Source organism: Callorhinchus milii, unplaced genomic scaffold, assembly GCF_018977255.1.
Source record: "Callorhinchus milii isolate IMCB2004 unplaced genomic scaffold, IMCB_Cmil_1.0 Scaffold13, whole genome shotgun sequence".
Classification (NCBI taxonomy): Eukaryota; Metazoa; Chordata; class Chondrichthyes; order Chimaeriformes; family Callorhinchidae; genus Callorhinchus; species Callorhinchus milii.
Genome location: NW_024704754.1, coordinates 18004012 through 18018103, shown reverse-complemented (window position 1 = coordinate 18018103; position 14092 = coordinate 18004012). Strand labels below are relative to the sequence as shown.

At 53.9% G+C, this 14092-nt stretch overlaps 1 protein-coding gene across 5 annotated transcripts in view; it reads right to left on the bottom strand.

Annotated features, from left to right (window-relative positions):
- LOC103172138 (protocadherin-1-like) overlaps positions 1–14092 on the bottom strand; it is a 60074-nt gene that overhangs the window by 22544 nt on the left and 23438 nt on the right. The gene's annotated exons all lie outside the window — the stretch shown is intronic.

Genomic DNA, 14092 nt, shown 5'->3' with positions numbered 1-14092 from the left:
TCTCTCCCTACCTCCCTTGCTCCATCCCTCCCTCCCGCATTCGCTCGCTTCCCTCTTGCTCTCCATTCCTCGTTCTCTCCCTCATTCATTCCCACACTCACCCGTTTACTCCCTCTCTCCCTCACTCACTCGTTCACTGTATCCCTCTCTTGCTCCCTCTCTCTCACACTCACTCGCTTTCTCCTCACTCATTCTCTCCCTCCCTCTTCAGTCACTCATTCCCTCACTCTCTCATTTTTTCCCTCCCTCCCTCCCTCCCTCCCTCTCTCCATCTCTCCCTCCCTCGCTCAACCAAACTCCTTCAAAACATGACGTCAATAATAAACGAGGGAGAGATCTTTAACGTCCACCCGACACAGCGCTGGAGAGTCAGCCTGGACCGGGAGCTTAAAGTGTTCCCCCAACCCCTTCCCCCACCGCCCCACCCCACCCAACCATCCCAATGTTTGGAGGAGAGCCTGGGGTTGGTATCTCTAAAACCTGTCAAGACCTCGTGAGACTCTCAACCGGTCTCAATCCACGGCTGTTGGTGCGCAATTGGCTGCCGCGTTTCGACCACAAAGCATACAGTCGCTACACTCCACCGTATCTCCTGGGAAGCGCTTTGAGACGTCTCAAAGACATGGTAAGGCGCGAGGATTATGATTGTTATCATTAAGGGCTTTCACAAACATTCCCTCACCGGGGTCCGTCACTACATTTCCCCGCAAAACACCGCGTCCGTCTTGTGCCACAAATAACCGGGATAGCTGACCGGGACAGTTAAGAATCAGCGCATTAGCTGAATTTTGGCCCTGTGCGTATTCACTTAACTCGAGCGAGTGATTCTCATTATATCCTGCTCTGACCGAGTCAACCCCAATCTCTCCCTCTCTCCATCTCTCTCACCGCTGTCAATGCTAAAAAAAAATTTGTGCGTGTGATCCTGACACACACGCGCGCACACACACTGTTGACTGGGCAACCGAGCGGGGATGGGAGGGTGGGATAGCCGAGAGGGTGATTGGGGTATGGGGGTGGGGGTGGTGGCGGTGGGAAAAGATGACCAAAAGCGCGGTCGGTCAAAGGGGTTGGTCTCCAGACGAGCCGGTGGGTAACGACTGGAGTTTAACCTGCTCAAGAACACGCAGCTTGAGATACAATAAGCCCAACAAGTCGCTGAATCTCACCCACTGGCCCCTCAGAAACAACGGTGCGAGGTTCCGGCGTGCGGAGGAAACGGCGGTGGCACGATGCTAAGAGCTTCATGTTTAATGGATGTCCCAGTGCAGGTGCAGCATTACGCTCCAGATATGAATATTTGAAAATTATTTATTTTGCTCGCACAGGTGGCAAAGCAAATCAGCCTCCGTCAATCTGCAGGTCCCTGCGGTTCATACAGCAACACACGCTGTCTCTGTCTCCCCACCACCCTCTCGCCGCACACCCACCCACCCACCCACCCACCCACCATCCCCCACCTCACACAAGCGCACACGTACGTTCTCCATCCCCCTCCCCCCCCCCCCCCCACCACCTCTCCCGCCCACACGGCTTATCAGGCCATTAATCACGGCTGATCTTACACATTGCTCAGCAATGCTATAAACACGTTGACCCTCCGGGGTCGAAGTCCCCCCAGGTCTGCAAGTCCTGGCAAGTCCGCGCGTACGTTCCAGTGTCTGACTCGGCTCTTGGCCTCACCCCGGATTAAACACACCGTTACGGCACTTGGCGCAGGTGTCGATTTTGCTGCGCAAACCAGTCCCTGCACTGTAACAACATAAGACGTCGCTGGGCGAAAGGAGACCAAAGTCCATCCATTTCGCCTCTAAGTTCACGACTTCCGTGGGTTTACGACTTGTGCCAATCGCTGTAACGCCACTGATTGTGAGGCTCTGACACAGACACGGATCCGGTTTCACCGCCCAACGTTAATTATTATTGAGTCTCGTCTGGGTTAAGGCTTAATGTACGTACACCACTGGTGTCGCCCCCCCCCCCCCCATATTCTCTCCTAAAGGCTCCTAACTGGCTGGTGTGACTCGTTGGGCCAACGCATTGTCCACTGTGCCCGCGGGCTGTGAGGAAGAGGGGTGAGGAGGGAAGGGGGGGGGAGAGAGAGTGAAAGAGGGAGGGGAAAAGAGGTGAAAAGAGGGGATTTGAGGTGAATTTCCCCATGTGTGGGAGCTGTTGACCTGGTTTGGTTATCGATGTCTATTTGAGGGGGTCCTGGCGTGAGCGGGCACAGCGTGAATTGCCCCTCTCCCCAGGCCCTCCCTTGCCAACCACCACCCCCCCGCCCCCACCCCCCACCCACCCACCATCACCCCGCAAGTCCTGCACTCAATCTCTCGACAAAATCCACAGACGTTCTTGGAAAGAGCAGCCGAGAGCAAGGCCTTTTCTGGAGAGAGATGTTCGTGTGACATTTAGCGAGTGTTTGGGAGGGGGTGGAGTGGGGGGGGAGGAAAGGGAGGGAGGGGGTAATTAGCTACAATTACTCTGCTTTTCTTGTCAAGTTTCTTGACAGACAAATTGTGACCTCTTAGCTCCTCGGAGAGAGAGAGAGCAGCACTGACTCCTCAAACGGTAATCAGTGTCCGCCTCTCTCCCCGCGGCTGCACCATTTCCAAATACACACACACACTCACTCACATACACACACACTCACTCACATACACACACACTCACTCACATACACACACACTCACTCACATACACACACACTCACTCACATACACACTCTCACTCACATACACAAACACTCACTCACATGCACACACTCACTCACTCACATGCACACACTCGCTCGCATACACACACACTCACTCACATACACAAACACTCACTCACATACACACACACTCACTCGCATACACACACACTCTTTCACATACACACACTCACTCACTCACATGCACACACTCGCTCGCATACATACACACTCACTCGCATACACACACACTCGCTCGCATACACACACACTCACTCGCATACACACACACTCGCCCGCATACACACACACTCACTCGCATACACACACACTCACTCACATACACACACACTCGCTCGCATACACACACACTCACTCACTCACATGCACACACTCGCTCGCATAGACACACACTCACTCACATGCACACACACTCGCTCGCATACACACACTCTCGCTCGCATACACACACACTCGCTCGCATATACACACACTCGCTCGCATATACACACACTCGCTCGCATATACACACACTCGCTCGCATACACTCACATAGACAAACACACCCACGCGCCCACAGACATGCACACAGATACAGATCAGACTTGCGCACGCGCGCACAGACACCGACACACGTTTCACATCCACACACTCTGCAATGTTTCACTCATTAGAACAATTTTCAGGCTGTGTCAGTCTGGTGTCTGAAATCTAAACCCGTCACCGTGATCAGCCGTGTGTCTGACACACACACACACACACAGGCGCGTGGAAACCCATCACTGTTCTTAAGGAGATCCAGACAGAGGGCCATGTGTGTGCGTCACCTACACACTGAAAACCCCCCAACCCCCCCAACCCCCCCACCTCCTCCCCCACCCGGACACCTCGATTAGCTCATCTCAGGTGAGGAGTGTTCCTGAGAGATGCGAAAATTATCATCTAACCACGGCTCGTTTTCACGGGCCTGTCGCCTTTTCAACAGAAGTCCGGAATAATTTCGAGCCGCAAATGAGCTGCCGTGATTAACATTCCCTGAGAAATCAACCGTTCCTCGGGAAGTCCTGCCAAGCTGAAGATTTCCTTTTCGGGGAATGAATTATTCAATTCCTGTTTCTCGCTAATTATTAATTTAGATTAAAATGCTGGATTTTACCCAGAACGACATGTAGCTAAGAGCAAATCCCTCCAGGCGATGGGGGTGGGGTGGGAGGGGGTGTGTGAGAATGAATCCATTGCGGGTGTTGTGACGTGTGCCAAACCCAGAAGTCACTGATTGAAATGTTAACGGGATCAAAGAATATCGGAGATGAGAGAGAAGAGAGAGCGAGAGAGTGGGGGGGGGGGGGGGAAAGGAGAGAGTGTGAGCGAGAGACGGAGAGAAAGAACAGGGAGACGCAAAAGAGCAAACGAGAGTTTCCAGAGGGTGGGGGAAGAGTGGCTGAAGGCCCACCCGCCCAACGGCGGGGCGGGCGAGGCGGGGGGAACGGGGACGTGAAAGCACGTCCCCAGTGGTCACCAACACGGGGACAGGGAAAGTTATTCTGGAGAGATATTCGGCGCAGGTTGGCAGGAGCCGAGGGCTTGGGTGGAGCCCAGGGGTTAGCGTGCGTGGGGAGGTTAACTGCTGGAGTCTCACCGGTCAAACCCGCATAGTTTGCCGCTGATATCACTCTCGATTCCACTCCATTAGCTCCACTTATTCATGTCACTCCATCGGCAGATGCATAGATACACCGAGAGATTTTTTAAGCAGGATTTAGCCTGGGCATGTGTAATCCAGGACAGGTTAAACCTGTTTGCGAAGGATTACACTCCACACACACACACACACATAGACCTGTACGATGTCTCCACTTAACCGTACACATGACAAGCAAAGTAGTTTGGTTAGGTCTGGTTGTGTGGGGAGGGGGATTGGGGGAGAGAGAGAGAGGGAGGGAGGGAGAGAGGGAGGGGGAGAGAAGAGAGAGACAGTGGGGGAGAAAAGAGAGAGCGAGAGGAGAGGGGAGAGAGAGAGAAACAAAGGAAGAAAGAATGAGAGAGGGAGAGGGAGAGAAGAGGAAAAGGGAGAGAGAGAGAGAGAGAAAGAAGGAGCGATAAAGAAAGAGGGAGAGGAGGAGAGGGAGATGGGAGGGGGTGGGGGCTGTCGGGGAGTGAGAGTGAGAAAGGGGGGGGGGAGACGGGGGGAAGAGAGAGAGACTCGAGCATGTGTGTGTGTGTGTGTGCGCGTGTGTGCGTGTGAGATAGAGAGATTGCCACTCCAAACAAATGACACTTGTTCAGCAGAAAAGCAAACAAATTGCTGAATGTTTGCACACAGGAGAGCTATACCCGAGCATTGATTGAGAGGGGGGTGGTGGCGGAGGGTGTGGGGGTGGGGGGGCTGGTTGTAGACTGGTTCCAGCCCAGCTGCCTGGCTGCAAATTACATTTGCAAATGAGCAGCGCATAAAACTGAATTGCCTCCTCCTCCTCTTCATTTAACTTAATTTCGCTCACCCATCTTTCTTAACGACCGGATTCAGCAAAAAAAAGGGAAACGCTGTACATCATTTCGGGCTCCGGCTATACAGACACAAGTTGTTGTTGTTGTATCTCGCACGCCCTCCCCCCCGCCCCCCCCCCCCCACCAAACAACGCACCGCTCGCTACTCTCTCCACATCTTCCCGCCCGCAGATATCTTGTCCCTCACCCACCGCAGCCCCCCACCCCCCCACCCACAAGCCTTGGCTCTTGCCAACGTGCGCCTAATATTAATCCAAAATTAGGTAAGCAGGTTGGGGGGAAGGGGAGGGGGGGGCGCGAGAGAGAGGGGGAGAGAGCGTATTCCGTTCCAACAATCTCCCTCTGGGGTTTCCAGGTGTGGGTGGGATGTGGGGAATTCCCAGTTGGGTTTGGAGACTCTTTAGGCAACGGTGACGGGTTTCCCGCCCGCGTCACGACACGCATCCGGCTGACCCACCCGTTTGGGGTGGGGGGGGGGAAAGCCCAGGTCGGTGACACTGAAACAGCCGACACAAGGACACAAAGCATTCACTGGAAAGCAGACTCGGAACGGTTGCGTTCTGGTTCAGCAGCATTCCGCAACCTGGGAAGAGGTTGGATTTGGATTCCGATTGAGTTTCGAGCCCGTTTTAGACACTGACTTCCAAAACCTGAAGCGACGGGAGCTCTGCGTGTCCTGTGTGTGTGTGTGCATGTGTGTGACGTGTGTCTGTACGTGTGTGTATGTGCGTGTGTGTGTGTGTGTGTGTGTGTGTGAGAGCAGGGGGAGGGGGAGAGTGGGAGTAAATCCCTGTCTTGTGGTGCAGAGGGAGACCTCAGGTATGTGACTACATGCTGTAATATGATCCATCGCTCCTGGGCACAGCACACACCAAACCAGACCAGACTGCGCTTTTGCCGCACATAGATAAAGGAATGCTTCACCCCTGACCTCATCAGGAGCTGATTTAAATACCGCACACCAGGAACAAGCCCCGCTTCCGTTTACGCACCGAGCCGCGCCAGAGACACGTCCGCCGGAGTGCCTGACACACACACACCCACACGGAAAACCCGTCACCGTTGCTTAAGAGTCGCCAAACCCAACTGAGAACTCCGCGGGTCGAAATCTGACTCGCCCGCGTGTATGTTGTGGGGGGTGAACACGGAATATACATGTTTTCGATGCGATAACCTAGGAATGTTGCAGGGGAGCTGCGACTGGAGTCTGGGACACACGTCGCTGATGACAGGCGGGTGTGAGGCTCGGGACGTAACCGTGTTCGGTGACATTGCTGTGAAAGCAGGTTTCACAGCCTCATCCCATCACGCGTCGCGCTCTCAACAGCAACAACACAAGATCCCTAAAGTGTCTTTGAAGTGTGGAGACAGAGAGAGAGAGAGAGAGAGAGAGACAAACAGAGAGAAGAATGGCAGAGAGATGGTGTGCGAGAAAGGGAGCGAGAGATAGACGGAGTGAGAGAGGCAGACAGAAGGTGACGGGAGAGAGAAGGACGGAGAGAGAGAGTGGCAGAGAGACAGCGCGCGAGAGAGAGAGAGAGACAGAGAGAGAGACAGAGTGAGAAAGAGTGAGGCAGACAAGAGAGCGAAAGAGAGAGACAGAGAGAGAGAGAGAGAGAGAGAGAGAGCGACAGAGAGAGCGCTCCAGTTTCTCAAAGTCCTTCGTGCCCTCATCTATGTTTAAGTTTACTTAAAAACTCCCTGGGGAATACATAAAATAAAAGATTAAAAAGGTTTATGCTTGGGATTCGCTGCTCAGTGAGTTTCTCGCAGGTTGGCTATGGGTGGAGAGGGAAGTCAGTCGTGTGTGCTGTACGCACTGTGACCTCAGTCGCTGCGACGCTTTACAGGCCTCGCACACTCACCCTGACACCAACACACACTCACCCTCACACACACACACACACACACACTCACTGACACTCACACACTAACACAACACACACGTGCTCACACGAACACACACACACACACTTGACACTCGCACACACTTGCACCGACAACACCCGCACTGCCAGACGCGCGCACGCGCACACGCACACACACACACACCGTGGGGTGAACACACGCGCGCCCCGCGCTAACGCACGCTCGCTCGCTCGCTCGCTCGCTGCACAGTTTGCGGGAGGGAGGAAGACGAGTGGGCGATCGGAGGAGAGAGCGAGAGAGGGGGAGCGCGAGAGAGAGAGAGAGAGAGGGAGAGAGAGAGAAATCTCTCTTAATTCCCGCGTCGCCTATAAATGTTTTTAAAGAGTCAACAAAATACGGCTGCAAATCAAGCGCAGGAAAACAAATCAATCAGCGGGCGTCTGGCAAAACATCTGCCGCCATTCGTTAAGAGAGAGAAAAGAAATAACCTTCCCTCAACACCCAGGTCCAGGCAAAACTTTTTTTTCTTTATAAATATATTAAACGCATTAACGCACAGGACCAGGTCCCCCCACCGCACCCCCCCCCCTCCACCCGGAGACGGAGTCACTTTACTTCAGATTCACCACTCGCTCCAACAACAACAACAACTTGGGTTTATATAATATAGCGCCTTCCACACCGGACAGCGTCTCGGAGCGTAGCACTGGGGGTTGGGAGGGGTGGGGGGGGGGGGGGGGGGGGGGTAGGGCTCCCTTTGGATGACACGTAGGCAGAGGTTAAAAGATATCCCGCGGCGCTGTTCGATAAGCGAAGGGAGTTCTCTCTCTCTCTGTGTTTGTGGGACACTGCTGCGCTGCCGAGTTTGACCCCCGCCCCCACCCCAAAACACACGGACGCCACACTTTACAGAGTAAGAGCCCCGCGAAGCCCTCTCGAGGCGTCTCGACGACGCGATATGGGGCCGCGGCGAGGATTGTTGCTGGCCACGGCGACAACTAGCGACAACTTGCGCCCCGTACAGCGCCCCGTCAGGTGGGGTAGAGTCTCGGGAGCGTCTGACGCGCGGCTGGACGATGACGAAGATCTGTCCTGGAATTGTGCGATGGGTATTTATTTGACCATCTTGTTAAAAAAAAAACTTTTCCTGTCGAGGTACTGTTTGCCAGAAAAACTGACAGCCCTCACGCACACACACCCCCACACCCCTACACAGAACACCGACACACACACGCACATGTACACATGCACGCACGCACACACACACACACCCGCGCACAGAGGACACGGACACACGCACACCCACGCCTACACAGAACACCGACCCACACCGCGCACGCGCACATGCACCCGCACGCAGAGAACACGGACACACGCGCGCACGCGGAAGCACGCGCGCAAACCACACACGCGCGCACACACACACGCGCGCGCAGTCATTTGCATTTCTCATAAAATGAAACAGAAAACACAGCGCCCGTCGCCAAAATAAAAAAAAAATAACTCGCAGACGTCGTTCTGTCACATCAAAGTCACCGCAGTGTAAGCTCCATCCTTAATAACATCACCGGAGGGGATTGCTCCCTTATAATTCACTCCTATCAATAACCCTGGCAGCTGGCCGGCTTTTAATGAAACGTCAGCAAATCAAACTTTCCTCCCGCTTCCACCGGCGTTATTTAGCTGCAGGGAATTCACTGCCAAATGTCAGGCTGAGGGGTGCTGTTTAATCCACACCTTTGACCCTCTCTCGCGCTCTGCTCTCTCTGTGCTGCTTTCTCCATCGCTCTCACTCTCGCTGTATCTCTACGTCGCGCTCTCTCTCTCTCTCTCTCTCGCTCTCGTTCACATATTAATCTAATATCAGCCAAACTCCCCCTCCCCTCCCTCATCTCTGTCACCCTCTTTCTGTCCATCTCTCTGTCACTCTCTCTAACTTGCTCTCACACTTTCTGTCTTTCTGTCTCGTTCTCCCTCTCGCTGTCACTCTCTTTCTCGAATATCAATCTGAATTCCAACGTGATTTGCACGCGGAGTGAAATCAGGGGAAACCTAAACGCTGCCCGAGACTGACCCTCCAGCGCAGCGCTCGGGGGGTGGGGTGGGGTGGTGGGGGGAGAGCGACATTACCGGAGATGCCGTCGTTTTTGGACGAGATGTTAAACCTGAAGTGGCAGGAGATTTTGGGGGGGAGGTGGGGGGGGGGGGGGGGGGGAGGGTTCGGACCCACAACAGCAACAACTTGCATTTAAACGGCATCCTTCAGGCGGGGCAGCGTCTCGCAAGCGTTTAAACCCCTGGATTCAGGAGGCGCGAGCGTGACTGACTGACTGACTGAGCGAGCTGGAAATGGGGGGTGTGGGGTGGGGGGGTGGGGGGGAGTCCGTGTAGAGCCACACAGGGTTGCCCCCTCATTGCTGGGCTGGTGCCTCTGCCCTTTTACACCCTCCTGTTTCGAGGAGGGTTGGGTCGGTCGGCCGGGCGGGCAGTACCAGCCTGTGGTGAGCACCAGCTCAGCGGCAGGAATCCAGGCGCCTGTTTGTCAACTTAAACAAAAGCCAAACTAAACAGAGCTCCGGCTGGATTCCATCACACACGTTCCCCCAAAACACGCCTGAGATAAGGCCAGCCAGGACACAACAGGGCACGAGGGGGAGGGAGGGAGAGAATGAGAGGGGGGGGGGGGCGGGAGAGAGAGAGAGAGAGATAGAAAGAAAGCGAGGGGGGAAGCAAGAGCGAAAAAGAGGGGGAGAGAGATAGAGAGAATGCGAATGAGCGAGAATGAATGGGAGAGGGGAAGGGGGAAGAGACGGAGAGGGAAAGGGGGAGAGACAGGGGTGGGGGAGTGGATGAGAGAGGAAAAAGAGATACAGGGGAGGAGGGGGGGAGAGAGAGTGAATGTGAGAGGGACCCGAGAGAAAAGGGGGGAGAGGAGAGAAGTGGGTGAAGGAGCGAGGGGAAGAGAGGAGAGCGAGCGATGGGGTGAGGTGTGGGGGTTGGGGGAGAGATGGTTGGCTTTCACAGCAACGTTATTAAGTGAGATGTTGAAACAATTTCAACTCCATTCGCGAGGGATCAATACGAGGATTTTGTTTACACTCGCAGAGCGATGAGGGTGTGCCGCTGAGACGGTCAAGGCACAATCTATATGATCTTTCCAAAGGGAACCAGATAATAATAATAATAATAATCCTTCCTTTTGATCCAGCGCCTTATCGCGTCGTTGAGTCGTCTCAAAGCGCTTCACAGGACACGCCGTAAAGTGTAGCGGCTGTGCGAGAAGCGACAGCCAATTGCGCACAGCAGCGCTCCCCCACAAACACAAACAGTCACGGACTGAGCGATCAGGTCCTCTCGCTTGCGAGGCGAGAGCTCCAACCCACTGAGCTATAGGACTCCGCAGATAAATACTTAGGAACAGGGGTAAACCCCAGGGGCGTGTGTGTGTGTGTGTGTGTGTGTGTGGTGGTGGGGGGTAAATGGGACTGAAAGGATCGCTCACAGACACGATGGGCCAAACGGCCTTCTTCTGCGCTGCGAATCTCTGCGGCTCTGTGAATCACGTTGAAGGCTTTGTTATTGCTGTGAGGAGGAGAGCGGGAGTCGCAGCGCGGCCCGGCTTATCAGTGGCTCGGAGGGCGTCTGTGCCTAACTCCGCAGGTCCCCGGGAGCTCTCCTCGTTAAGCAGTGACGAGCGTGTGGTTATACACAGAGGGATGGACGGGGATCCGAGAGACTTAAGGTCAAGATCATCAGTCAGTCTCTCAGCCCAGACATCAGGTCAGGGACACAGGCCTCAGCGTGTACAACAGGAGCTCAGTGAGATTACACCACTCACTCACTCGCTCGCTCGCTCGCACATTCCTGCCTTCCCGGCCCTTAAACAGACGCTGCTCTTACTGCCAACGTGTCGGAGTGTGAACTCAGCGCGAGTGTGTCTCAGCTTGTTGGGTGAGCGCGTGTGGGCGCGAGAGAGCTCGTCCGAGCGCCAACTCGGGAGCCCACGATGGGAAGCGAAGAGGGCGGGTGCGACGGAGTGGAGCCGATGGTGCGGAGAAGGGTCTAGAAATCCAAACCGGGTGGCTGCATCTTCACAAGACCCAATTACCGGCCTTCTGAACTTTGCTCCCCAGCTGTTGCTTTAATTAAACTAGTTTAGTCGAGTAACCGCGACTGACTCACACCCACCGCAGTCCAGGTTCTCCCTTTATTACTCTCTTTCTCTCTCTCTCTCTCGTTCGCTTGCTCTCCATTTCCTGTGCCATTTGGCCAACCATCTACCCTCCCCCCTCCCCCACGAGTCCCAGTCGAACCTCTCTCTCCTCTCCCCCACCCCCACAATGACGTGTGAACAAACAAGAGATAAGAGAGAGAAGGAGAGAGACAGAGAGAAAGGGCGTGAAATCTCTCTTAACACATCCTGACCAACCTTCGGAACACAAGGAACTGACAACGAAATAAGCAAATGGTCCCTTTTCTCCCTCCTCTCCCTCCGCAGTCCATCACTTCTCCAAAAGGTTTCACACGCAGCTGAGATAGATCGTGTTAACCTGTCGCACACATTGATTCCAGGAGCTGACAATTCCCATTTGCTCCTAAACTGGGAGTGGATTGCGATGTTGGCGCAAATGGTCAGGAGGGACTGACTGGGGTTTGATGGGGGTGGAGTGGGGGGGAGTGAGGGGTTCCCACCCATGTGTTTTTTGGGCCAGTGTCTGACACACACGGAAACCCGTCACCGTTGCTTAAGAGTCTCCAAACCCAACTGAGAATTCCCTGTATCCCACCTACACCAGAGAGAGATTGTTGGAATGGAATGCGCTCTCGCTCTCTCTCTCCCTCCCTGGAGGGACGCATCCTGCTTACCTAATTCCGGAAAGTATTAGGCGCAGGACACGAGAGAGAGAGAGAGAAACAAAGTGAGAGTCAGAGGTGGAGAGTGAGACTGACAGAGACAAAACGAGACAGAGAGAGACAGATAGACAAGAGAGCGAAAGACAGGCAAGACAGCGAAACAGACACAGAGACAGACGGAGACATACCGAGAGAGACCGAGATGCACAGAGTGAGACAGAGACAGAGAGAGAGAGAGACAGACAGAGGGAGTGCGTGCGAGAGAGAAAGACAGACAGAGAGAGAAGATTCAACATGAGATTGGAACATTCCAATGAAAAGTCAGTCGCAAACTACTGCAAAGCTCTGGCCCTGGCTCTCCGGGGCAGGTTGACCCGCTGTCAATTCTCAGCACTTTGCATTTCGATTCCAGATTCCTGGCGTTCATCTCTGTTCTTCGTCTCTGGGTGGGGGAGGGAGTGAGGGGTAGGTTGGGTGGGGGGGGGGGGGGGAGGGTGGATGTGTGGAGGAGGGCAGAGAGGGGGAGAGGAAAATTTCTCTTGACTCTCACTGTCGAGGTCGACCTTGAATCTGTGTCCCAGTCGCTGAATAGGCTGATTTAACTGCCTTGGCGGAGGTTTTGCAAGAACATTAATGCCGGGGCAGGTATCTGAGCAGAGGCCCTACACTCAAAGAGGTGATATAACACACCAAACCACTGCTTGCGATAAACAAGCACTTTAAAGCAGGAGAGAGAGAGAGAGAGAGAGAGAGAGCACGATTCTCTTCCTATTGGGAATAAACACGGTCTCTTCCGTTCCGGTCACTCGCTGCCTCCAAGAGAGGTTAAACATTAAATGATTCGCCCACAAAACACACAGTCAACTCACTTTACGGTTCATAATAATATTGATAATGAACCTTACTTTGGCGCGACGCCTTATCACGTCGCCGAGGCGTCTCAAAGGGCTTCACAGGATGCGCGCTGTAAAGTGCGCGGACCGTGTATTTTGTGGGCGAAACTCGGCAGCCAATCGCGCACAGCAGCGTCCCCCACAAACAGCCGCGGGTTGAGGGAACACATTTTTTTTATTCTTATTTTTAGAGAGAGAGAGAGAGAGAGAGAGAAAGTGAAAAAAACACCAAACAGCAACTCCGAGTCTTAAAAAATGCAAAGCAATTAATTCTCTCCTCCCCCACTCGATGCTCAATTCTGCTCCCAAGCAAAAAAGCAATTACAGAAACAAGGCAAATAATTAAACTGGAATAACCTATCTCTCGGATAAAAAAACATGGCCAGGTTCCTTCAGGACTTTAAGACTCATTTAAATAACCGACGGATCTGATCTCCCGTCAGCCGAAGGACATTTGGCGTGAGGGCAACGAGAATTACCCTCTGCGTCCCTCTCCCTCTCGCTCTCTCTCTCGCTCACTCACACACCCGCGCGCGCGCACACGCGCAGAAACAGCTCCATCACGCAATTCAAACTCTAATTAAAACGTAACCGTGATAGGGATCATTAGATGCTGCAATCGAAATGAATAATTGCTTTATTTTCACACACGCACACACCACTTCATCTTTCACAATGAAGTCGAGCTGAGGAGGTTGTGGGTTCAAACCCTCGCGTCAGGCGGAAATGGGGCAAGGCTTGGACTCTCACGGTCTAAGCCGACGCTCTAATGCAGGGCGGGCGGGTGGGGGGTGGGGGGGTTGTGTTGCATTGTCGGTGACCCCATCCTTCGGACGAGACGTTAAACCTCACTCCCCGTCTGCCTGTTCAGGTGGATGTTAAAGATTCCGCAGAGCTACTGGAAAAGAGGAGTTTCTCTCTCTGTCTCTCTCTCTCTGTGTCTCTCCTTCGAGACGTCTCGAAGACCTGATAAGGCGCTGTGTCAAACGCCAGGATTATTGTTAGTGGTAGTTTTGAGGAACCAATATAGTCCAAGTCAGTTGTTGATTTACGCAGTTGTTAACCCCGCAAGCCCAGGCCCTAATGGGGAGGGTGGTCCGAGCTGGACAATCAGCGGGAAAACTGGCCAAACAGCGCTCTCAATGGCAAGCTATGGGTTTAGCTGGTTAGCAGTTACCCCAACGCACACTCTGGGCTCCCCCCTCCAAGCCATGGCTCTCGCCAACTTGCGCCTAATACTGTCTGGAATTAGATAAGCGGGATGTGTCTTTCC